Source organism: Temnothorax americanus, unplaced genomic scaffold, assembly GCF_048541705.1.
Source record: "Temnothorax americanus isolate GAGA-0224 unplaced genomic scaffold, ASM4854170v1 Scaffold68, whole genome shotgun sequence".
In the NCBI taxonomy this organism is placed as follows: domain Eukaryota; kingdom Metazoa; phylum Arthropoda; class Insecta; order Hymenoptera; family Formicidae; genus Temnothorax; species Temnothorax americanus.
This window is the reverse complement of record NW_027509790.1, coordinates 36,047-62,142: the sequence shown is the minus strand read 5'-3', so window position 1 is coordinate 62,142 and position 26,096 is coordinate 36,047. Positions and strand designations below refer to the sequence as shown.

At 39.8% G+C, this 26,096-nt stretch overlaps 1 protein-coding gene and 1 long non-coding RNA gene across 4 annotated transcripts in view; one reads left to right on the top strand and one right to left on the bottom strand.

The window, feature by feature from the left end:
* Positions 1 to 2,939, bottom strand: part of LOC143905852 (opioid-binding protein/cell adhesion molecule homolog) — a 225,127-nt gene extending 222,188 nt beyond the window's left edge. Inside the window, exon 1 of the mRNA XM_077421485.1 lies at positions 2,422 to 2,939. The gene's annotated coding sequence lies outside the window, so the exon portion shown is untranslated. The remainder of the gene's footprint in view (positions 1 to 2,421) is intronic.
* LOC143905853 (uncharacterized) overlaps positions 1 to 26,096 on the top strand; it is a 154,059-nt gene that overhangs the window by 101,326 nt on the left and 26,637 nt on the right. For all 3 annotated transcript variants that reach the window (XR_013259346.1, XR_013259347.1, XR_013259348.1), the window contains one exon: positions 8,900 to 8,957. This is a non-coding gene — a long non-coding RNA (uncharacterized LOC143905853). The remainder of the gene's footprint in view (positions 1 to 8,899; positions 8,958 to 26,096) is intronic.

The following is a 26,096-nucleotide window of genomic DNA, read 5'->3' as shown; positions in this document are numbered from 1 at the left end:
TGATATTTGAATTTTAAACGGTATTCACATCGATCCTAGAAAATCGATTGTTAACCCCTTGACGATCTCTCGTCCACATTAAGACGAACGGCTTTCGGAACAAAGGACATTTCTTCCAACTTATTCATATATTCCCTGCTTTATATATATATATATATATATATATATATATATATATACATTTCAATTCGTTCAATTCTAGAGATTTTTATATAATAAAATCCGAAATATTATTTAATCAATGCAGCTTTGAGAGCTCGTGTTTCATTAACTACCATCACCAAAATGTGTAGGTAATAATAATATAACAACAGACTCTGTCACGAGCTAACAACGGACAAATAAACAATTTAACGCGATGTTTATTAAATTTTACATTTATACGTATTGCACTTAATTATGCATTACACATATTGCAACTAGTATTGATGCATTCTTTTGAAGTACGGTCACAACTGAATTAAAATGAGAAATATCATTTCTTTTGCAAAAGCTGTCTAATTCGGACACTGATGCGTACGATGATTCGAAATTCCGAATTTGGAACTCATTTGCAATTAGTCAACCATAATGTAATTAGAGGATGAAGCATCATGTTCCGCTACTGAGAGATATGATTTTCAAACTGAATATGTATTCCTCAATACGTTCATATGTTTCCATGTTAATTAATTCGTTCGACCAACCGTCTATCTTGTATAATTTTGCGAAACACATACTTTTATTGTCAAGTGGATAATCTGTCCAAACTCTTCGTTATTAACAAACTATTACCTGGCTCACTACATTCGTAATAACTTATTTTGTTTGATGTACGTAGATGTTACATATTGTATTATGTAGTATCGCCAATCTTTTTACTTTACACATTTATAAGTTCTATAAATCTAAATTTATAACAATTTAATTTGCATCGCTCACATGTAAAAAAAAGTCTTCCATCTTGGAGTTGGAAGATGGATACCTTAAAATTTTTATAAAGAGATATGATATTTTATTTGATAAAAAAAGTGTTTTATATTTTTATAAGAACGACATAATAACATACTATATTATATAGTTTCCTTTTCCAAAATGTCTTGTTGACACATTATTTGAAGCTTACCAATTCAGAACATATCGCAATTAAAATTAAGTAATAAGAGAAAGAAAAAGAGAGATTAGTTTATGCGAGAAACGTGATGACACTCATGGAAGGGAGAGGGCTAGAGAGTTGGTATGAAACGCGCTGATGTTCCGCAAGCACCTAACTATCGGCCATTCATTACGGCAACCGCTTCAGTGGCTCGGAGCCGAACTGCCGCAATTCATACTGTGACATGATGCTTGATAACAAAGGCGGCCCGGAGATCTCCCTCCTTATTAATAGACGACCGAGTCTGCCATAACTAAGGGTGGAATGGTTAAAACCACCTACTCTCTCGCCGATGAACGAAGATCGAGAATAATGTACGACGCGCGTCCTGCGGGTTTAACCCTGCTTGATCCCAGAGGGAGGAAAACGGCAGTGCAATAGTTAGAAGTGCATCACACAGCGGTGTGTACACGAGCGCACGCGTGTGTTGATTCATATTCGTCATTAGCGCGCGAATCGCCGATCGATGACGGGATTAATTATGACACTAAGTAGGCTTAGGATTAATCTCTCGAGCTCTTGTTGTTTCGTGAATGCGGGTCCCTGCGCGACCCGTTACTACCGTAAAGCGACAGAAAAAGAAAGGCATTTCCGCTTTGACGACATTGTCGCGACACGCCATGATCGATTGTGACGTATCACGTTCATCAACTGCGAAAAGAGAACGGCACATATTGACTTTGCCCACTTTGAAATCGCTTTTTGACATTACGTGATCACGCTTATCTTCTAGCCGCGATCTCTAACTCGAACGCTAGGCTTATACACGTAACGTATCGCGCCATGTAATTAATTAAATTAATTCTACGTTTGCGATGTGTATGATCTTACGAAGCGATAAGCAATCTTTGTAATTGGAACACCAAGCTGAACGCCCGTGATAAGTCAAACTTTATGCATAATCATGTAACATAACTATAAAGAATCAACGGATTATAAAGAGGAAGAGAAAATCTTTCCTCCGCCTTCATTTGTCACGTCTGTGAATAAATATATGTATTCGCATAAAGCTGTTCGCGACTTTTAAAAATAATCTACCGAGGAAAGAGGTGGATACACGTGATCCGCGTCGAATCAGTCTGCTCGTTTATTTGTCAACGTGGACCATCGTAGAAAGCGGCGCACTTTCTCAACGATCTTCTCTTTACTATACATGTATCTATTTCGCTCGTAGCGCACGAGATTCACCATTGGACTATTATGACACGCGTTTGTCTCACAAACGAGGCTGTTAAAGATCGTAAAAGCAGAGATAAACTTCAACCGTGAATGAAAGTGATACTCACCTATATTACGTTGCCGCTTACGAAGACCAGCGCTCCCCTTCGCGCACGTAGCACTAACTGAAAACTGGAAAAAAATCTCTGCTCACTGAGATCACTTGTCAAACACGCCGGTGTTCCCCTCACAACACTGTTAATCGGCGCCCTTCGCCACTCGTCTCGCGTCGCGAGAACGAGCCCGCGTTCTCTCCGTTCTCGGCCGAACGATCTATCGTTCGAAATCTCGTCGATTCGACGAGAGATACCTCTCGGGCGATTTAACCCGCGGAGAATCCCCACGATTGATCCGGGGGCTCTCTCGGAGCACAGCGGGATGCTGCGGTCGCCGGGAGAACGAGAGCGAAAGGGAGACAGAGATTCGAGGATAGAGTCGCGCGCGCGATAAAGGCGCGTGCGGTCCGGACACGGAACGTGAGTGCCGCTTTGGTAGAAGCGACTGAACCGCCAGGCCGGCGGAACGCGCAGGTCCTACGGAACGTCCCACGTCGAGCTCCGGCGGCAGAGCCAGCAGCGGACAGGTATACTCGTCGCTCGGCGAGGGAAAATACTGCCGCCGCGCCGTGTGCAACCCCCGGAACGTCGCCAAGAATTCGCCGCTTAATACGTTCGCCCCCGAACTAAAGGCCACGAGCCACGAGCGCGCGAAGGGCGGAAATGCGCATATGCGAGGGACTTCGGGGGATAGGGTCGACCGGATAGATAGCTGGATGGATAGGTAGAGATATCTTGCGTGTTCTGAAAATTAAATTCCCCGAAGAATTATTTTAACTATTCCGGAGCCGAAAGTCGTGGGGAGAATATATACGCTTATATAAGCTTGCTCTTTTTGATCATCGTACGCGAAAATATATAATGCATTTTCGGATTATGTTACGTTATGCAATACGATTGAAATAATTGAGAGGCGGAATTATTTCATTAAAAGTTGATTGCGTCTACGTCGGACGTGCTGAAATACGAAACAGTGAAAGAGCGATGTATGACACATATGATTATAATGAGATTTAATGAAGTATCGGTTAATTGTGAGAGATATCTGGAAAAATGTCAATTAAATAATTAGATTTGCGATGATAATTATATTGGAAATGGTAACGGATTAAGCTTCGGCTTCGTAATGACTTATGAAACAAGTTCTGCATTGCCGCAGGATTTTCGAGCTATATGAAATTTCGATTTAATTAATTAGTGCGGTACGTATAGTAATTGGTGACAGATGTTATGGCTGACGATCGATATAATAACGAATATCGCGCGATGAGAAAATTCATTCGGTGTACGTGTCACAAAATCTGTCGTAATATCTCTATCTCTTTTCTGGAACCTGAGCGGACCTCGCCATTTTTCTGGATATCCAGTTATATCCGGCACGCATTTACGGACGAAATTTTCGTGCTCTTCGTGATTATCGCGTTTCTACGAATGTTCTGGAAAAGCTCCTCGCAATTAGTCAGTCGGTCGATATTGCGACTGCCGCACATTTGCAAAGGTATGAAAACAAATTCGCACTGGCATGTCTCGAAAAAAAAAAAAAAATAGAGAAAGAGAGAGAGAGAGAGAGAGAGAGAGAGAGAGAATTACTCCCTTCAATCTATATGTACATACTGCAAATTATACGATAGAGGTACTATTTATTCAACAAAATATATGTATGGCTCTGTAATATGGACATCATGCGGGGTTCGCGAAACGTTGCTTCGCCGCATATAAATCTCGCGTAAATGAATTAGCCGTTTCAGATCGGTTTATTCGCGAGTGTATCCTCTCCCTCGTAAAACTTCGAGGAGCTTATTACTGGCTAATACAACTTCGCTCCTTATTTATGGCCGGACAAGGGCGCGCGCCGCGCTGCGCCCGCGCCGCACCGGTGTAATACGTGTGGCATGCGAATATCGAGTTGTGCGATTCACCATGCATAATATTAGCACGATATTATAGTTCCGCCGTGGATTGCGGTAGGGGTCGGGCCGAATACCTAATAAGGATTTTACGACTGTCTAGGAAATCCGTGATTAGGTTCTCAACTATATATGCGAGCGGAGTCGCAACGTAACCATCGCTTTCGCGCGTTCGAGCATTCGTACCTCATCGACATGCCGCCGGCTCCGTGTCCGGATATATTGATCCAAGACGAAGATGAAGGTCCAACGTATTGTTGGTGAAGCACGTTAGAAGCGCGTACACAGTAAATAATAAAACGTAATTTTAACATTTTTTACATGTCTCAGAAAGTCCACTCTAAATTTTAAGTTAAAATAACTTTCATTCATCAAGCGTTACTTGTTGACAAGTTAGAAATGTTAATTAATTGACACTATACTTTACATTTATATTTGTTCTTTTGACTTTATTTTTCAAGTTACATTAACTTATAATAATTATTTTACAGATTTTACTTAAATTATGTGTGTAATAAAAATATTTAATTTTAGTAAATTTAATTATTTTGTATGTCAAAGTTTACGATTATATAAAAATTTACGTTTAATTTTTGTTATGTGTTATAATCAGTTCAAGATGTGTTGATTTTTTTAAGTAATTGTGTTAAAAGAACTCAAAATAATATTTAATTTCTAAATGACATATATAAAGTGATAAAGCTATCACGTTGACATAAATGTAACACATGAAATTGTTAAGAAAAAAATAACATAGCTATTGTATGTTAATTTTACATTGAAATAATCAAATCTTGGTGACACAAGAAAATTTTAACGTATGGACCGTTATGTACATACACACGATTTTTTACTGTGTATAAGCGAAGATTGGAACTTTGAAAAAATGACGTGAAATTTCCTAGAATATAATACGCATCTTCTGAAATATTCTGGTATATGTTTGCCTGATCAAAACACGCGTTTTATTATACGTATATCTGACTGTTAAATTAAAAGTTAATAGAGTCGGAAGTAAATTTTGTTACATCGGTATGGATTTCTTTTGTGGCAAAACCCAGGAGACTAACATATACAAGAATGATAAAGCTTTTGCTTCCACAATTTGTTCATGGCACACGCATACCATTTGCATTTAGATTTCGTGCCAGAATTCACTTTACGGGTTTCATTTCACGTTCTTTGCTCCGTTTAAAGTAAAATAAGAAGCGGAATTTATAGAATTTTCGACGACGAAATCGTTCTTTCATCCGTTTCATCTTGCATTAGCCTTTCGAGGTAAAATCCGATGAATAAAGATATCTTGTTCTTATGAAACTGTGTTTTAAGACCGACAAATAATCGGCGCCCGTTTGTTGAGTGGAAAAAAGTATATAAATTTACAAAATACATTATTAGACTGCAAAGATCCAACTCGATCGAAGATGCACTTCTCTATCTAATTAAATCAGTTTAGCAAACTAATTGTAAGATGAACAAGTATAACAGATATAAACGGTTAATATTTTTAGTGTATATTTTTAGGTTAAATTTTTTATGTATTATTTATATGTGGTGTATATGTGTGTGCATGTTTTTTGTCTTCTATACATATATATTAATATCCATATCTCTTTTAAAATTCAAATTTCGAATTAACTTGGAAATTATGAAAGTAGAATAATTATCAACTAAAGCATAAAAGAAAAATTGGGGCCAAAGATATGTGAGCTTTAGTCGACAGTTGACAGATACTACATATAGATGATAAATACGTAATAAATCATTTAATCGTATACATTTAAAATATATTAAGCATTTATATTCGCTATATATTTATGTTTTGCTAAACTGATTTAATCAAATAAAAAAGTGCTATCTTTGAGTGGGCTAGATCTTTGTAGCCTAATAATATTTTGCGCAAATTTATATACTTTTTTCACTTAATAAACTGCGCAATTATTTGTCGGTCCTGAAACACAGTTTTCGTTTGGAACAGTAAATTTAACATAATTAAGTCAATCATCAATTTGTCGTGACACTAGTATTGTCACACTCTTGGCGGAATTTGTTAAGTTAAACAAGGAGCAATAAATTTATGATTGGATATTTTGAAGACAATATTATAGAATCAAATTAATACCAAAATCAGCACAACAAATAATTTTTTAAACATTTTACTCTTGTCGTGACGCCAGCACCACCACACTCTTGGCGGAATTTGTTAAGTTAAACAAGGAGCAATATATTTTAGACTACATATATTTTAAGAGCAATAAACTATACATAATCAATTTAGTACCAAAATCAACACCAGCAAATAATTTTTTAAATATACTTTATTCTTGTCGTGATTAGTACCGCGACATTTTTGGGTGAACTTTGTTATATTTAACAACGAGCAATAAATTTTAAAGTAACGTATTTTACGAGTATTTGGTTGGAGAAATATGACATTTAATATTAAACTTACCTATACGATTAATTTTCTATTTTTGGCCGTTTTGCTCGAATATGCGATTACTTTATTACGGTAGCAGAGTATCAGTATTATACATTTATAAATATTTAATATTTTTATTATTTCTGCACTATTTTAGAGCAATAAATTATGCCGTATATCTGAACTTTTTAGTGGTGGTGGTGCTATAAGGTTCACAGAGGTGAAGACAGCACTTTTCCATTTACTTGTATAGTATTCACATCGGTTTCACTTTATTGATTTAATTAAATTTATTATGAAACATTACAAGTTAATTATTATAGAAGGGAGAACATTCTAGGTCTCAAACGCGTTCGATACGCCGTAAAAGTGGTGGCCCATATGAAAATTTCAATAATATTCGTCGTATCGTCAGGTAATTGCGCAACGGAGCATTCCGCGCGGAAATTGCCTAGAAATTGCGGAGAATACGGCATAATCTTACGGCTCGTCGGTTACGTTTGCACGGGAGCTGTTTCACCCGCGGCTTATTATTGGATTTTCGACAAGTTCGAATACTTATTTAATAAGATTATTCCGGTGGGTGCCGCGAGAGTCTGCCGCGCTCGGGATCGTCGGTTCCTTGTTTCGCTGGTTAAACAGTTTCTCCATGACTGCGTCGTGGCGCCGAGTTCGCGTTTATCGATCTGCGTCCGCGCGCGCGTTTACGTTTTTTCGCATATGATTTATTAATGCGCGTACCGCGCAATGCTTCGTCTCAATTAGCGTCACCCATTCTCGCAGTAGCGGCTTTAAAAGTGATCGAGATAGGCAGTCGGTCAGAGCATCAAAAAATGGAACGCTTGGTGTAACCTATTTACAGTGAACAAAATATCTTACATTATTAATTTATAAGATACTATTATTTTATTTTAATTTGACAATCCATTTTTTTTGTAATAAATATGAGATACGTCTAATTGTAAGTAAGAGAAAAGGAAAATGTATATCTATACTATTATTATAAAGCAACAGGGTTTACATTTTTTTTGTATGATCTCGGAAACCAATGGACCGAATTTTTACCAAACGTATATGAAATAGGGGTAAAATTTCCCGGGGAGTGCTATTGGGTGTATAGTTTTTTGTTACCGATCTTCTGGAAACCGGTTTTTCTAATTTTTTCAATTTTTCAGGAAATAATTGGCCGAATCTCAAAGAATTATAGATCAAGCAGGGGTAGAATTTTTCGGGGAGTGCTATAAAGTGAATAATTTTTTGTTACCGATTTTTTGGATGCCGGTACGCAAATTTTTTCAATTTTTCGGGAATTTATTGACCGAATCTTAAAGAAGTAGTGGTAGAATTTTACGGGAAGTGCCATGATGTGTACAGTTTTTGTTACCGATCTTTTTGGAAACCGGTTTTTTCAATTTTTCCAATTTTTAGGGAAATAATTGATTGAATCTCAAAAAAATATACATGAAGAAGGAGTATAATTTTCCGGGGTGTGCTATAAAGTGTACTATTTTTTGTTACCAATTTTTTTGGAAACCGGTTCGGAATGACCGAATCTCAAAGAATTGTACATAAAGTAGGGGTTGAATTTCCCGGGGAGTGCCATAAAGTATATAATTTTTCGTTACCGATCTTTTAAAAACCAGTTTTTTTAATTTTTTCAATTTTTCGGGAAATAATAAGGGTGGAGGGGGAGGGGAAGGGAAGGAAAGAAAAAGAGACTATTTGCGTGTCTTTAATACACAGCATGTTCTCCGGGGCGAAGCCCGGCGAGGCATGCTAGATTGATATAAAAATTCTAACACGCGCTGTGCGTAATGATAAAGAAAGGCGTGTGCAGATAATAAAATGTCATATATCATCGATTCACGGCTTTTCCTTCGCGCGTCGCAATTAAAACGCAATGAAGCCCCGGCATCGAACCCGATTGAACGTGTCATAACCGCTGTTGCGAATTACGATTGCTTATACCGATAATGTCATCTGCTTTACTTTCCGGTGCAATGAAAAAACTCATTTGCGAGCGATGTTCTGCCTCATATAACGATATATACAAATATACAAGTGGGCAGCCCGTATCGCGTTCGATTTTAATAATCTGACGAATTTGTAATCACACATAGATCGACTATTCGAAATAATCCTTTTTTTTCTCGTTTTACAGGTGTTTCCAAAATGTGATATTATCTAAGAAAACGAGAAGAGCCGGTGACAAGAACGAGGTAATGTAAATTCATTAATCTTGCTAAAAAATTAAGGAAAAACACATATTAAAATAGTTTAATGTTTAGTTATTTAATTATTAAATTAAAAAGTTTTAATTGAACTTTGAACTATGGCCTCTGCATGGAAATGAGTTCGTGAAACCGGCAATTTCGAAAAGTTACGAACTCACGGCACATTATAAAAAAAATTATCGATAATTTCACGAAATAACGTGCAAACATTCCTCCAGCGGCGAATAACTGCGCGAGGTACCCTTTTTCGTGATGAACGACGCGAATATCTCAGCGTCACTTTCGTATACTTTATTCTCCCGTATACACCGAGGGCGGCTTATTTATGACTGTTGCGCCGATAATTCGTCATGCTACGTCGTTGCACAGGCCGCGAGCGCAATTAAACGCAATTTCGCTCGTGTGTGCCTGCAAGCGCAGCAGTTGCAGGCGCGCAATCACATTGTCGCGCAGCGAAACTGCAAGCCGCACTCCGGGACTCCCGGGCGTTCGACTGCGACGCGACGTTTGCGGCGCGAAACTTTTGGCACGATCCAACGATTTCGCCGGCGAACGCCGTCGCGTGCTGCAATTACATCCGGGAACGGCGCGGGCGTGCGGACGACGCGCTCGCCGAGTGTAACGGCAACGGCGATCGCCACTTTTCGAATTATTACGTGCCCGCTCTCGACCCGGAATACTATACTCGCGACACGTGCACTCATTGCGCTCGGAACACGTGCGACCTACTACCACCACTACAGCGACCGACGATGGTGAATATTTCGTACGCTCCCCCGGCTCCTTATAGATCTGCTGTCGCTCGAGGCGAGCAAAATATTCCGTCGTCTCGTTATAAATACTAGGTCAGTTAGTGTTTCGATTTTTAGCTTCGACGATAGATTTTTTAAAATTTGTTTAAAAAATTAAGTCGATTTTTACTGTATAATTTTTTAACATTTTGCAATTTTTATATTTCGAGGATCCTTGAGGTGGAAAATCGATACGCAAAGTGCCACGGTTATTAGAAAGATATACCACTGTTCTAAGCAGATGTTTAATTTTACTGTCACCTTAGAATTTGCGTACGTAAATACGCCGCGTAACCGCGTAACCTCATAATTGTGGCGTTATTTTACTTGTGAAGGGCAGGCGCTCTAATTATTTATTTGACGGATAAAAATCATAATAATTGACGATGGGTACGAATAAATATATCCGCGTGGAGGTGATTTAAATGAAACGTGACGCAACGTCGGGGCTTTTCCAGCGTGATAACTATTAATGTTCATTACCGCTTTTGATTTAATAACTTCGTTGCAATTTTATTGAATATTAAAAAGACATCATGACATAATGGGCTAAAGCCATTTTTGACATGTATAATATAACCGTGACGTTACGCGCATAAATGTTACGGCGCATTGTTCGTTCGACGCACTTGACACCTCTCGACGTACAAACGAGAACGATTATTGAATCCGAATTAATGATTAATTTTGCTTGTAAATGAAGATATACGCTGGCGATGCATTATGTATTAACATTATCCGACGTGAGGTCGGAACAAAAACACGTTTCGGCTCTGTGACGAGCGCGCGATCGGTAATGATGTTATCGGGGTGCGAGGCGTGCGAGCGGCGACGGCGGCGGCGGCGGCGATGGAAGCGCGGCACGCTTTTAGTTTATAAAACGGGCGAATTTTGAACAACGCGACGGAAGCAATTCGACCGCCACTAACGTTGCCGTTTTTCAATTTATTACAGAATGATCTGTACGGCGCGGTAACGTATGCGGCCCGCACACACCATCATTGTTGCGCTGAAATGCGCGTTATCCCGCCGCATATATTCGTATATATCTGCCGCTCACAAATGCGCATCGCATTTGCGTTGCATTCATTCGTACGTTTCCGAGCAAACAACCGCATGCGACCGTGGTTAGCAACCGGCATAGTTTAAACCCTCATTTACCGATAAGGATTAATAATTAATTTAGGACTTATAATTGGATGCATCGCATATCATGCGAAGGACCGATAAATCCGACACTCAGCCCCAATAATAAATTTCAATATATTGCCGGCGCGTCAATGCAGTCTTATTTAATCGTTCGCTCGTTTTATATCAACACACATTATCCTCGATAAGAGAGGCAAAAAATGGAATTTCTGTTTGTTTTTTTTTAGCGCGACACTGAAACCGGATGAATGCGACGGAAATGTGCGCGTATTCGACAACGGGCGTTTTATAACAAATCCGGTTCACTATTTTTCCACGGTTATAAATACGAAATATATGATAACAGCTGCCGGTATAATTATTTAAAATTTCCTTGAAATTCGCGATTAATCGATTATAATTTTACCGCAGATAAATAAGATCACACACGCGTATACGTGTTTACATCATGTTATCATACATTACATCGCATGATATCGCGGGAAAGATAGGTAAAATAACTTTGATATGTTCATCTCGTTATTTATTAATTGTGGATTTTTTTTGCAAGAGTATATTTATTAGTACAAAATGTAGCGGAAATGTGTCGTGCTCATTTAAAAATTAAATAGGAAAGACATGCATAAAACATTAGTTTCTAAAAGGTAGCATACCTGATATCGATATTGCTTCAATCTAAAATGAAATTCATTTATTACATTTCCTCTTTACCCAATTTCCATTTTCCATTTTACTCTTCGAGGTAGCGCGTTAAGGCCCGCCAATCGTAGTCTGCGGTGCCGAAATTGAACTGCACTTTGATGCGTCATCGATCACAACTCGGATCACAATGACGACCGAGGGCGAGAGCGTTTCGCGATATTTGGAAATGCGACGCAAACGAATTGGACCGCACCGATTCCGCCGAATAGCGATGTGCAGTTTTTTTTTTATACAAAAGGTCATCGAATTTCACCAGCAAATATTTACCGCCCGCCACGTTGCCGAATACCTGACGGTTGTCGCAACGCAACGCATCGTGCGGCATCGTCGAGACATTGCACGCACGCCGGATTTTGGTATTTCGGCGATGCAGCTTTCCAAACTTCTCGAGCGTGCAGTTATGCCGAAAAACGTGTTTGCAGTTCAGGCGTAAACAATATCTGGTAATTATGCAGTATAGGAAAGGCACCTCCGATGACCTTGACCTTGACATGTGTTGTCAAGGTCATCCTCCTGAGTGACCTTCAGAAGGTTTTAGCCGTCGCTCGTTTTTTATTAAAAAATTATAAACAAAAAAAGTTTCAAAAATATAGCAGTTATTTTAAGTACTGAGAGGCATAAACGACTAATATTACGTTTTTCTTTAAAGCAGAGAATACTTTATTTCGCGAGAAAGTCGCTGTTTTACCAAAACACAACATTTAAAGCAGTAAATCGTACCTATGTAGGTTAGTGACGCGCTTTAAAAGTATTTAAGTGTTTAAAGCGCGTCAACTAACCTATATATGCACCTATATATGCTATATTTTCCAAGTTTTTTTTGTTAATAACTTTTTAACAAATAGCGAGCGACGGCTAAAACCTTTTGAAGGTTACTCGGGGTCATGACCTTGACAACATATATCAAGGTTATTAAAATCGGTAAGGTCGCCAAATTTTTTTTTGTTAATAACTTTTTAATAAAAAACGAGCGACGGCTAAAACCTTCTGAAGGTCAGAAGGGTGACCTCAGGAGGGTGACCTTGACAACATATGTCAAGGTCAAGGTCATCGGAGGTACCTCCCCTATACTGCATAATTACCCAATATCTTATGCCGGGTATATTCACTAGGACCGTGCAAAGTGCAACGCAACGGTTGCTGCAACTATAGTGAGTACGTTTTATTTTGGAACAAACCTATTGTGAAAAAATTGTAGCAACCGTTGCGTTGCACGTTGCACGGTTCTAGTGAGTACACCCGGCCTTAGACGGTTGCTGCTGCGATTAGACCAATCCATGTATGTGTGTGTGTGTGTGCGCGTGTGTGCGTTTCTTGGGGTTTCAAAATTCTAAAATAATAATCAGGGATCCAAATAGAAATATTGAAATTCCATAGATAAGCAATAATAATCAGTAGGTAGTATTTATTTGATGAGTATACAAGATTTTATTTTACAATTATTATACAATCTATTATACATTTTTTTACAACCATGTATTTTAACGAAAGTTTTACACGCATCTCTTCATGTAACGAGCTCCAAAATGAAACTTCATGTAAGATTTTTCCGACCATAAATCCCGTCGTCGTTGCGGCGAATAAATTTCTGTCTCGCAGGAATGGACGGAATGGAGAGAAGCACGACGTTGGTGCGTGGTGCAGTTCGTCACGCAATATTGTTGTCGTCGGCGTGTAATCTCATTTAACATGTAGTCGGATGAGCGGAGAAATTTTTGTGGCCGGAAAAAACACGTGAAAGAGTAACGGCTGCAGCAATTCGCTCTTCGAGACATTCGAGAGCCTGCAGAAGTCCACACTCTCTGCACCCACCGTTCTCGGTTTCCTCGGCATTCCCGATTCTGGACGACGGCGAAATGCGGGGAAGGGGGTAAACGTACTTCCAGGGGAGTACGGTTACCTGGAACTTATGACGTTACGGTTCGACAACCGAGAGTACCTACGTAGTCGCTCTTTCCGCATCCTTGAGCCGCGAGACTCGGGTTCTCTCCCTGCACGATCTCGTATTCACGAGTACCGCGCTGTGTTACAGCTGTGGCGTACATACACGTATGCATAACGTGTCCTCGTGTTCGCTCACGCAGCAGGGAGACGAGAGCGTTTCCGGAGATTTCGCCGAGCGAGTCTTTGCGCGAAACCGTTTCGGCGAAATTCGTATGACATTGCAGTATGACGTTTTATTGAAGTCTTACATAACGTTGTGATTATGTGTGTGTGTATAAGTAAGTTTTGACAGTATAATAGCTTTAAAGCTAAAAGTACTGTTAATACTATCGAGCGCGTTCTCTTTTTTTTTTCGTCTCTCAAGTAAATTTCGAATTTTCGTGTGAAGCTTCTCGCTGCTTTCTATTAAAATATTGATCCCAAGTTTGTTATACCGTCATCAAAACGTTTATAATATACATAATCTAACAAAATTTCTGACGATGTATATTACAATATTGCGTTTCTAAGCACGTAAAGATACCTTGCCTGGAAAGAAGAAATCTCAAACGAAATTCTGGAAATGTTCGACTTGATTGAATCCCATAAATCCCATAAAATTGGACACAGGCACGTGTTCAGAGAGAGGGGGGGGGGGAAAGAGAGAGAGAGAGAGAGAGAGAGAGAGAGAGAGAGAGAGAGAGAGAGAGAGAGAGAGAGAGAGAGAGAGAGAGAGAGAGAGAGCTTACTTGGCAGAACCCAGGAAGTCGGTTGCACCTAGAGGAGCACAATTACCGTGCCAACATCGCCTCTCAGACTCCACGTCCGGCAATTTAGAAGAGTATTTTTTCGATGGACGAGATTGATTCTGAGAAAACTAGAGTCCCAGAGGCTTATCGAAGGTCCGCGTCCTTACTTTTTTTTCATTTCTGTTACTCCTTCAGCTCTTTTTCTCCTTGTCTTTCCTTGCTCTTACCTTGTTCTTACCAACCAAAACGAGTTACCCTTTAAACAATCGGCTGGCAGTATTACTGTGCTAGCAAGCACGATGAGATTCCTTAACCTGAATAGCTTATTAAGGAAATCGATTCGAGCGAGCAAATATAGAACGAACAATTCGTAGTCATATGCATTCACCGATGATTTATAACATCATCGAATCCTTTTTAACGTTTAATATCAAGTCAGTCAATAAATTCATGTAATTGTGATTCCGCAGATATTTTGGCGTAATAAATTCTTGGATGGAACAGACAAATATTGTCAACAAAATGACAACGAATGTACAAAGCGGATTAAAAAAATAATATTATAAAAGTATCATGAAAAGAGAAAAAACAGATCTCACTTCAATGATATATTTGAGATGAACTGTAGAGCAAGACTGCCAAGTAAGGGAAACTAACAAGCAATTAAGTGCGCATTATAATTGAAGGGATGAAGGTTGAAGGCACCGCGACAACCGATATTATTTCCACGGCGAATGAACATCGACATTGCATGATGCAGACCTATGAGCGGACGAGCATTTAGCCTGGGCTTATCCCGAGATCTCGGTATATTCGCGGTAATACTCGGCCATTTATAACTCCGCAGTTAAAGGGCATAAATCACGAGGGAAAGTAAATGTACGCACATTTAAGTTACTACCGCGGACGCGTGGTGTACGTGCCATTTCGCCATTGTTCCGACGGCCAAGATTCACGGCGCCCTGCTTGCCCGGCTTTTGGAATATGATCTTGCTCTTTAGTACATCGAGAAAGCAGGCGGAATGGAGAAAGAGAGAGAGAGAGAGAGAGAGAGAGAGAGAGAGAGAGAGAGAGAGAGAGAGAGAGAGAGAGAGAGAGAGAGAGAGAGAGAGAGAGAGAGAGAGAGAGAGAGACGGAGCCCTTCCGCGCATTTGCTTGAAGCTTTTCCCGCAAACAACGTAACTCGTGGCGAAATTGTACTCGACATTTTAATACGATTAGCGTTACGATGAAATGCTTCTAATAGATCCTTCATGCGCATACATTATTTAGTAAAATTGTGGCTTACGAGAAATGGGGTTTGAAACGATTGTTACATTTCTAAAATTGCGTTAATGAGACAATAGATACAGTGCCGAAAACTTGTTTTGTTTTCAAATTGTAACGGAATTTTCTATTGGTTACGTAACGACTTTAAGTAGCAAAATTGCGGGAGTTTGAAAATTGATCTCTACATGGAGTGGAACGACGTAGACGTGTCTGTGACCAGGTTGAAAATGTATATTAGAGCGGCGAAAGTTACAGTGGAACTTAATTTGACGCAGTGGGCTCCTTTGGTTTCACGGCCTGTGAATCTCAATTTTATGTACGAACTTGTTCAGCGAGTTGCTCATTCAAGTTGGAATTAGGTGCACTCTTAAAGAGATATTTAAGTAACCATGATAGGTACTCGTTACGACACGAAGGTAAAATCGCATCAGAGTTTATGAACGATATAGAATAAAATATTTTTCAAAAAATATACATCTAATATTAAATAATATTCCGCGAGAAAAGAAATTCATTAAATTTTACAATATCTAATACAATCTTTAAACTGTTGCAGTTTGTAACGATATCATCACCATTTAATTATAACAAAAATGTAAATTTTAGTAATTCTGCAGATGCCCGAAATATTCAAACCTCGGTCGCGACAGTACAGATATCGAGAGAAATAGGGAAGGAACGATGTTGTTGTACCAGAATAATCGGATGTAAAAATTGCGCGTAGAATCGGCTCGTACTGGTCAGACTAGCGTCACAGCGGTACCGAAATACCGCTGATTCCGTAGAACGAAAATATACAGCTCTCGGTGAGCCGGCCTTTACGGAATATCGATCTCGCGTGGCACCAGAGAACCTCGTGCCTCCGAGGTTTGCTACAGTATTAAATGTTGTTGTAGGACCGCTGACACGGTACACGACGACGTTTCGCGACGCGGAATATTACGGAAAATTTACTCCGACTGCTGCACACGGAACGTTCATACATAGTTGCGTCATGCGCCCCCAAGTCATTCGTTAGAGAAATCGCCTCGGATGGAGAGAGAAAAAGAGAGAGAGAGAGAAAGGGGGAGGGGAGAGAAATAAAAATAAAAACTTATTTTATTTTGGAAAATATAGTCTTTAACCATAGAATGTGATGCAATATGTAATCAGGGATATTAATATGCCATCCGATCACATTTATTTCGTAACATACGAGTCGCTGATTCTTTCTGTTTCTCACAATGAAGTAGTTAAGTTACATCGTTAATTATACAAGCGAGAAAATATATTTTTTAAATGTCTTAGAGAAAACCGCTGAGTAAGAGCTCGCTGAATGACATTAATGCTCGCGTTTGTACAATTCTGAATAGTAGATATAAACGTGTCCTATATAACCGTACATTTCAATCAAGGAATTCAATTTAAAAAAGTATTTATGTCAAGAGGGTAGGGAGAGAAAATCTTTCACTAAAATGAGAGATGCAAATTTCAGGGCACTGCATATATTAGGAAATATACAAGACAAAAGTGTGTAAGATAAAAAATGAGAGCGTTGAAGGCGGAATGATATTTTAATTTCACGCTTGAAATATCGCGAGTGAAATGTGCGCAGCACTTTGATATTATGCGCTCTTCGGGCAAAAAAAGTGATGTAATATAGGTACTCGACAGCGGCACAGTTGACATCGTGTCGTGTTTGTTAACGGGAAAAAAAACAAAGCAAAAATAATTTGTATTAAATTGCCAGCCCGTTGCGGGAATTTCGATATTTCGTTTCGCGCGTGATACGCACGGAATTATGAAATATCCCGAATTAAGCGGCGAATTTTTTCAAAACTCTCTGTGATTCAGAATTAGGACACGTATTACCGTTGAGTTTCGCATCGCGACGAAACCCAACCATCGCGAACGAGGAGATCGATAAAATGACAAAATCCCGGTGTAAATTTTGGACCGGGTATCCTCCACGCTCGAGAGAGGCTCGAATGGACTCTCTCTCCCCACGTCTCTTCATTAACTCGCATTAAAATTAATATCCTGCCATATCGGACGTTCTGCGTATCCGTCTTCGCGGATGCTTCACGATGTCGTGGATTGACGAACCCGGTCTTCGTTTTCGCTCGTTCCGCCCAGTCGCAACGCTGCTCTTTTACCGATCGTTATACCCTCCATCGCTCATTCATGCGGGCCGCGAAGTTTTTTTTTGTTCGTTCCCCCAATTAAGAGTTTGCTCCACGTGCGCGGGTAACGTTGCGGCTGTCGGTTAACGACGAGGTTGACAATGAAGAAGATTTTTAGATGGGGTAATTAATGATTCGCCACTATTCGCGATGCAGTTATAATCTCCGGCCAAGTCCAATATGCATATTGAATTTTTTATTCTTTGTTTAATCGTTCCATTCGTTATTCCTCACAACTTCATTGTAGCTCCGCTAACGTTACTCAATAATTATTATTATTATCATGAATCTAGTTTCGCGGTGTTATCGTTAGTTTTCCTTCGAGTGTTTTGCGCATTTCGAGGAAATTTATATACAGCATTTCATCGTCGAGATTTAAATCCGACGCGGACGGGGGAGAGGGGGAGAATAAAGTTTGCAACGGGCGAAGGGTGTTTGCTCATCTCGTTGCAGGTGCGTACTTGCGTAACTAATCAAAGGTACTTCGAGTTAGCGCGGCGTTCACGATTTATATTCATTAAGCGGTAAGGTACACGGCGCGAAGAAGTTGCGAGGCCGGAAAGTTTGACGACGGGGTCGTTTCATAAATCGCTTCGTCCGGACTTATTTTTTCCAGCTGGCATAGCAGTTCTTTCACATCGAATAGTCAATTTTTTCGAGACTTTGTGTACGTATCATGCGTTTTTACCACGTTTACCTCGTTATTGATTTTATTGGAATACTATGCCGGTTTTTATGCAAAAGTCACTCTTGCAGACGACGGGCGATTAGAAACGGTTGGAAACTTTTGAAGAAACTTACTCTGTTTACTGACCTGTAAGGGCGCGCGCAATTTTTCAACATAATTATGTAAACTAAATTGAATGGAATACTACTTGCCGAAGAAGAAAAAATTAAAAACTTAAAGGAAGAAATAAAAAGTGTAATCTCTTGATGTATATCCACGGTTTTTATTTGAAAAATTAAACGGCCAATTGTGTATCCTGGACGTATATGGCAACATGCAAGAAAATAAGTCACATTGAATTAGTTTCCTTGTAGGCCATCAAAAATACCGGCTTTAAATGACATAAAATAGCGGCGAGTTACCGTTGCAGAAGGTAAAAGCTTTTACGGGAAATGAGCGCGGGGGTTGCCCTTTCGGTTTGCTGGCTCGCCAGTAGAAACGCTTTACGCCGACGCTTAAAAGCAAGCGGGTAAGCGACTGCAACTAGGCGGTGGGTATTAAGCGTAATCGATAATAGGTATCGACGGGCGGACGGGGAATTTCCGCGATCATAGGAATAAAGTCGGACAGTGGTAAACGTCGCGCTATAGTCAGACGGCGACCAATAAACGCGGCAGCCCCGGGCAGGCGCTGCGGCGGCAGCCAGCCGACCTGTAACGACGGGCCCCGTAATAGCCCGCCGTGAAGTTGTAACGTCGGACTAATGGCGGCGATTAGTAGAAGTCATCAGTACGTTTTATCCTGCTGCGCATAGAATTTCAATAAACTCCCGCCGGGTGTCGGCGAGGCGAGAGCCGCGGCGGGAGGGCGGGAGGGAAAGTGGCGTACCACCGACGATTCTCACATAGTTATAACCGTAGACGCCTCGAATCCCATTTATTCGGCCTTATCTAGAACGGACATGTCCGTTCGCGAATAGCACGCTCCCACCGCGAGATAATTAAAATTAGCTTATCGCGCCGGCGAACGGCTCGCACGCGGATAGGATCGGCAATAACATATACACGCGCCAGCGCGAACGAGGTTTTCTTTAATCATCGGCTCTAAAGGATGGGCTCTAGCTGCGCTCTCCTCCGTCGATGATAATCGCCGGGCGGACCGGACGTTGCAAGCGCGTTATTTCACCGCGGTCGACGTAACTTATTGTTATAGGATCCCGTTACAAACACGCGTTACAGTCCGACGCGCGTACGGCTATATACCAACGCCGACTATATCCAGTCATCTGAGAACGTGCATTAAAGTCGTGCGCGAGATAAAACGTCCTCCTTGTCAGCGATTTTTCAACGAAAGATAGCACCGGGACTAGAGTAATAAGAGCATACAATTTTTATTTATGCTTTAGTGTTGTCGCGATATTTTTTTTAGATAAAACCGCGCGATGCGAATTTTCGATAGCTCGCAAGCCGTTCCCATATACGATTCTCCATTTTCGAAGCAAGTATCTTCGTTAGGTTAACGATGCCGCTCCGCCGATATCCCATTACGAAACTTGGCGCATAATTCGCGGAAAGTTTGCGTATCAGGGGATCAAAGCTTGGATCAAAATGGTACTTGCGCGCACTTTATGCATAGTACCGAATAAAGCGACAAGCACACAAGCATATCGAATCGATATTTATTTAACTTTCTCGTATCGTAATCAAAACTCGAACGTGCGTCTATAATTATCATGCGTCTTGTCGCGATTCGACGTTCGCTATATCGAGCAAAGGTGTTGCAGGACTAAGGCATGGACTAACCACAATGCGGCTACCGGAACCAATGCAACAGCTGGTATTCGACAAATTGGTGGAACCTGTCAACGGGATGTCAGCCATACACATAGATACGTTGACAATCACATTTATCTCCGGACGGATAATAATAGAAACTTCGCGACGTGAAACGTGAAAACCGCAAACGAATGAAATAATGGCTATTGATTGATAGGAACGACTCGATGACTGAAACTGCTGTCTTCCTTCAACGAACTAATAATTGCAAAAGGCATATGAATGTTTAACCGTGTCGCAAATATTTGATTCGTATTTTTTAGTTTTATTCGTTTTATTTAATTAAGGAACACATGTTAATTTAATGAGTGCGGTTATTTAGTAATTGAAAACTGTAAGTCGGGCACTTATCGTAAGTGCCTCGTATAATATTATACGAACTTGTTAATACGACAAATTTTCTATGAGCAGAATTTTTGTCGTATTATATGAAAAGTGACATAAATAGAGAATAGTCTCATTACGTAATCGTCAATTCGTTTTCTTTCGAAATGCTACAGGGAATTTAGCGCAATTTTCTCCCGTTAACGGCAGCAGTAATTATGAAAGCGCAACTGCTCGTATGCCATTATGACGAGATAAACCTGCGCGAGAGATCCATAAATCCCTTCAAAGAATCCTACAACGTTCTTTTACGTCCATTCTCCGTAGAACTCGCGGCTTTTCTTTCGCCGATGCGCATACTCGGGGGATAAGCGGACACGATCTCTCTCAAGGCAGAGAATTTTAATCCATTCGGAGCTTACGTATGAGCATTAGCCGAGTGAGGAAGTTGATGATGCGCATTTTAATGCATTTCAACGATTGTACTTTATGATATTATGATTGCACTTTATGCGATTATCTTTTTGAAGACAATCTTAAAAGAATTTGCTTGTCCTGAGAAAATAAATTAGTAGGTTTTTTTCTAAAAATTTATAATCTATCTCTTAAGGATATATATCTTATTTATTTCTTTTCATTTCCGTTAAAGATTAAAATATCTTCGAATTGTAAAGATGGCCTTCGCGTAACGCTTCGAATTATATGTGCAAAAACAAGATCTCGTAATGGCATCCTTTAAAAAGCCAGTACAACGTCTGAAACTCGTGCAAAGTTTCCGCAAAGTCTCGCGGACGTGCCGATCCAGCGTACCGCTACGAATGTTGTTATCTCACAAGTTTGTGACTCCAGAGTGCAGTTAGAGCAGGATACAAGCGATGAAACAACGAAATTTCAAAGAGAGATTTTCTTTCTTGGGAAAATCTTCGTGGAAGGTACGCTTCTTTGCCGCTTCGGAAAATGGAATATAAACGGAATAAACCTCTCATTACAGGGAAATAAAACACGCAGAAAGTAGGGCAAATTTAAAATATAGACACTGGATTAACCTTATTTATTTAACTTTTTACTTGCATACAAAAATAAAAGGCACTTTTCAGTGTCATCTTTTGTAAACAATATTTGAAATAGAGTTTGAAACATTTCGATAATTTATTAAAGGCATTAGCTCGAAATGAAATATCGGTTCATATATTTTCAACTTTATTATACATATAGGTACACGGAGAGAATTTTCTCTTAAAATTTACCCTGAAATCATAGTAGTTGTGGGACAACATGTACCACCAAGAATTTTATGCGAGCTATTCTGATTAATATCCACTATAATAAAAAAAATATTAATATCTAATTACATTAAAATATAAAATATGTTTGATTAATTTTACTAAAATTAATATATCTAGGAAATTTTAATAATTTTTCAAAATTTACCAATCTGCTTGGTAATTTTTACCACGTTGTTTGTAAAATGTCTTTTGTATATTTTAAAAATTTCTTGCTTGCCAAGTTGTCCCAAGTTTGTAGTGAATTTGAGGGTAAAATATATATATAACAAAAAATTCTCCGTGTAGGTACATAGATACATATAGATAACCTGTTTCTAGAAATTTCCTCATAAATTTTTCAGACGTATGATTTGCGCGATTTTAGTTTATTTTATGTACTTTGGCGAATATTTCAAAGTTAGCCACTCGATGACAAACGGACGAAAATTCGAGTAAGTCGAGCGTTCCGTAAGAGATCGCGGAGTAGTGCAACATTGCGCTTTGCTCGGCGCAAGTAGCAATCCTCGAAACTCGTCGCAGGTGGTACTCCGCACTCTGGAGCGTGCATATCGCAGAAAGTCCGTCCAGTGCCAAAGTTAAATTACGTCCAGAGCCGCTTCGACATCCTTCCACCCTGATCCACGAACATAACGAACAAATTGCACGGAAGTTAAGACGACTTTAACTGATTGCCGTGCGCCACTTATCCTTCGGGAACTGATATGGAGAGAGTTTGAGAGGCGGGTAAAAAGAGAGGGTTTCGGTAAAAACGAAACGATCCAGCGGTCTCGACCGAACGCGGCAGAGGGGCAGATACGAATTGACGTTGAAAAAATCTGACCCCTCGTCGGTCATTTAATTATTCGATGGCGAGCGCGGCACAATGTATGAAAGTACGTTTCCATTAGTCGCGAAATTAGTGAGCCGCTCACCGCAATTTTCGATATTTCGCGTTGGGATACTTCCGCATGCGCTAATTCGCCGCCGTAATGACGCTATTACGAAAAATTTGCCAATTATAACGTGTCTGCTGGGTGCTTACCGTTCGGATGTTCCCTGAAATTATCGTCCCGCTGGTTGAAACGGGCTCTCTCTCGCTATTTTTATATCGTGCCGCTGGTACATGCTGGATTATTATGCGAAGGTTCGTAACCGCGCGTTACGCGCCTGAACAAATAGAGGAACGCGTAAAGCGCGTCGGGGAAAAAGCTAAGCATCAGTTTAATTACCGCGAAAGATTCTTCTTCAACAAGGGCAGGTAACGTTCCACCGGTGATTGTAATTTAACGATCGTCTGTAGTCGCGCTCTTTATTACCGCGCGCGGTGGACGGCCGACATCCACGGTATTTCATCTCGAGTTCATTAATATTCCCGTCCGGGAACGGCGGCGGCAACGGCGGCGGGCGAGCCGTATGAGGCGAAGAGCGGGAGAAGAGCAGAGGCCGCGCGCGCGCGCGATTTTATATGTCGAGACACGTGGCTCACCTGATGTACGCGCCCAAGTTCATTGCGCGTTCATTGCTGAGAATCGGTAACACATCGGCGTCCTGTCTGCCGCCGCTAAGTGAAATTCTTGAGAAGTTTAATTTAATTATACGTGACTTCGACCGCGCGCAAGGCGATTAATCCTGTCCTACCAATAATCTCTCGCATAAGATCAAATATCCTCCTACCCCCTCCTCCCGATCTCGCTCTCCTCGATCAGCGATATCCCATTTCGCCTTTCACGCCGCGGCGCCGGCGTCGATGAAAACTTTGATGGAGAATATCTCACGGAATGGCGAATGCATCCTTGGGATAACTATATGAGATATTGTAAAATTTCGAGAGCGCGCGTCTGAACAATTATCACAACGCTTAGGAATTGGAACGTGGAAAAATGTGGAGTGTATACTTTAGATTCACGATTTAGAAGCAAGCGAAGCATGGCACGCGGCAACTGGTACATACATATAGACGTGGTCTCGCCATTGTCCGAAAAGCTCGCATAAGAATGTACAGGCGCGATAAATTTCGCGTCTGTCGTCGACTCGCCGACTTGGCTTTAATACGCGTGACAAACGAGCGATATTACATTGGTCAAGGCGAGGATCGGTCGAAATCCGGCGATTTGTTACCTTTTGCGGTCGCGCCGAGACACTCGCGACCATTGTCTCGAAGAAACCGTAAATTGCCCGATTTTTAATATAATTCACTGGACATCTGGTGCAAACCGTCGCGACTTGAAGTCGATTTTGTCGGGGCGGAGGGTCCTCATGCCAAGTTTCGAGAGGCGTCTAGAAAATAACCGCGGCTACGAGCGCGAACGTCGCGATCTGAGTTTAAATTCACGTGGAAGAGGGTCCTCAAAATTTCAAAACAACCGTCGCTCTAATATCGCTCAACGTCATTTAGCTCTTAATGTCCACGATGAACAGACCAGGTTTTCTATTGCAGTATATGTAATATTTCTGAAATACCGTCGCTTTAGTTTGCGGACAAATTTAAAATTTGCAATTTTAATTAATTTTATTTACAATTTTTTTTATGGACATGGAAAACGAGTCGTACGAAAACCACGAGTAAATTTATCTTTTAATAAGCAGATTTGATTCTGGAATCGTTAAAAAGAGCGATTAAGAAAGAGAGAGAGAGAGAGAGGGGGGGGGAGGATATGGATTTGCACAGCTGAGATACGGTCAGCATTCGGGATTTGCTGCGCTCTCGGTTGGGCAGGTCGTGCACACATACGCCCGCATGAGGCTTCATAGTACCTTCGCACGTGTCCCAGAAAGCCTCACGGTATCTCAGTTTGACCGTCAGTCCAGCAGTAAGCGATGTTAAATGAGTTAAGCTCGTTCATCAAGCGAAGCAGCTCAGCCTCGCTCGCGCCATTACGTCGTTTAAAGCCGTTTACAAACGTCTACTCCCGAAAACTCTACTCCTCGACGCGGTCCTTCATACGGTAAACGTGCCAGAATTTTCGTGACGAAGCTTAATTCCAACTGGATCTTACTTTAGAGTTAGAAACTGTTATATATTCCACGCATATTCGCCGCTTTACTTGATGCAGTTGCGATATATTTTATATATAGCTTCAGATTTTATCTATTGTATATTCCACTCTATCCATATAAAACTTTATTAACGAATGCTGATTATTATTAGTTGTCAGAAATACAAAAATATCGAGATAATATATAGGTTTCAAATTATGAGCAATTAGAGTTGATTTAAATGGTATTGCATAAAATATGCTTTTTCAGATCCATAATTATATTTATGCGCATCTGATCTTTTTTTTGTTAATATCTGTCGATTATTGATTTTTATATGCAAGTAATTTTATTAAATAAACATTTGAATAAATAATTAAATTATATTTTAAATACTTAAATAAATTACTAAATTTAATTTAAAATTAAAATAATAAAGTTTCTTTTATTTGCGATTAAAAAATGAAAATTAATTTATTGTTAACATCTTAATATTTCTAATATCTATATATTTTTACATTTTAACTGAAATTAAGTAATTTTTATAAATCAAAGAATCAAAACAAATCGCCATTTTCTTGCAGCGTATTTAATTTCGCGCGTATTTTTGATTTTTCAAAAATTACATAATTCTTGATTTATTCAAGTCACGCAATTGCATTCTTCTCGGAATGTAAAAATTTCGGAAAAATAATGACAAATATATAAATTGATGTACAGAAATATATTTTTTAACGAAGATATAGGTATGTATTTTCATTCTTTAAATAAATATTAAACATGCGCTAATGCGATTCATATCAAACTTAATTGTTTGAAAAGTATAAAAAATATGGTATCTGTAACGTACATTCCTTTCGTAGTAACTAAATGTATTTGGTACAGTTAATTATTTCGGTGTGAGAACAAAGTTTGGTATGCAGCTTTGGTCTTGGTTTGGTATTTATTATGACGTATAGCGCACTGTGTTGTGATGTAAGGAGGTCGCCACACTGCTATTAGTGCTATTTGTATGTTATTGGCACTCGGGCAAGTACTTAGTGCGTTCTGTGTGTCGTCGCAGTAATATCCCTTGAAACGCGATAAATTTTTTTTGAACAATCAACAATCTTTTTGCTTGCTTAATTAACTCGTACAATAAATGAGTCGCGTACCGAGATAATAATTATTTATTAAAGCAAATATATTTTTTCGCGCAATTTTCTTTGCGATTTCCTCGAAATCGAAGTAATAGGGGATTTGAATTGCGTTTATTCGTGTGATAAGCATATGCTTTAAAAATATTTGGGTTCAAATGTATGTCACATCATGC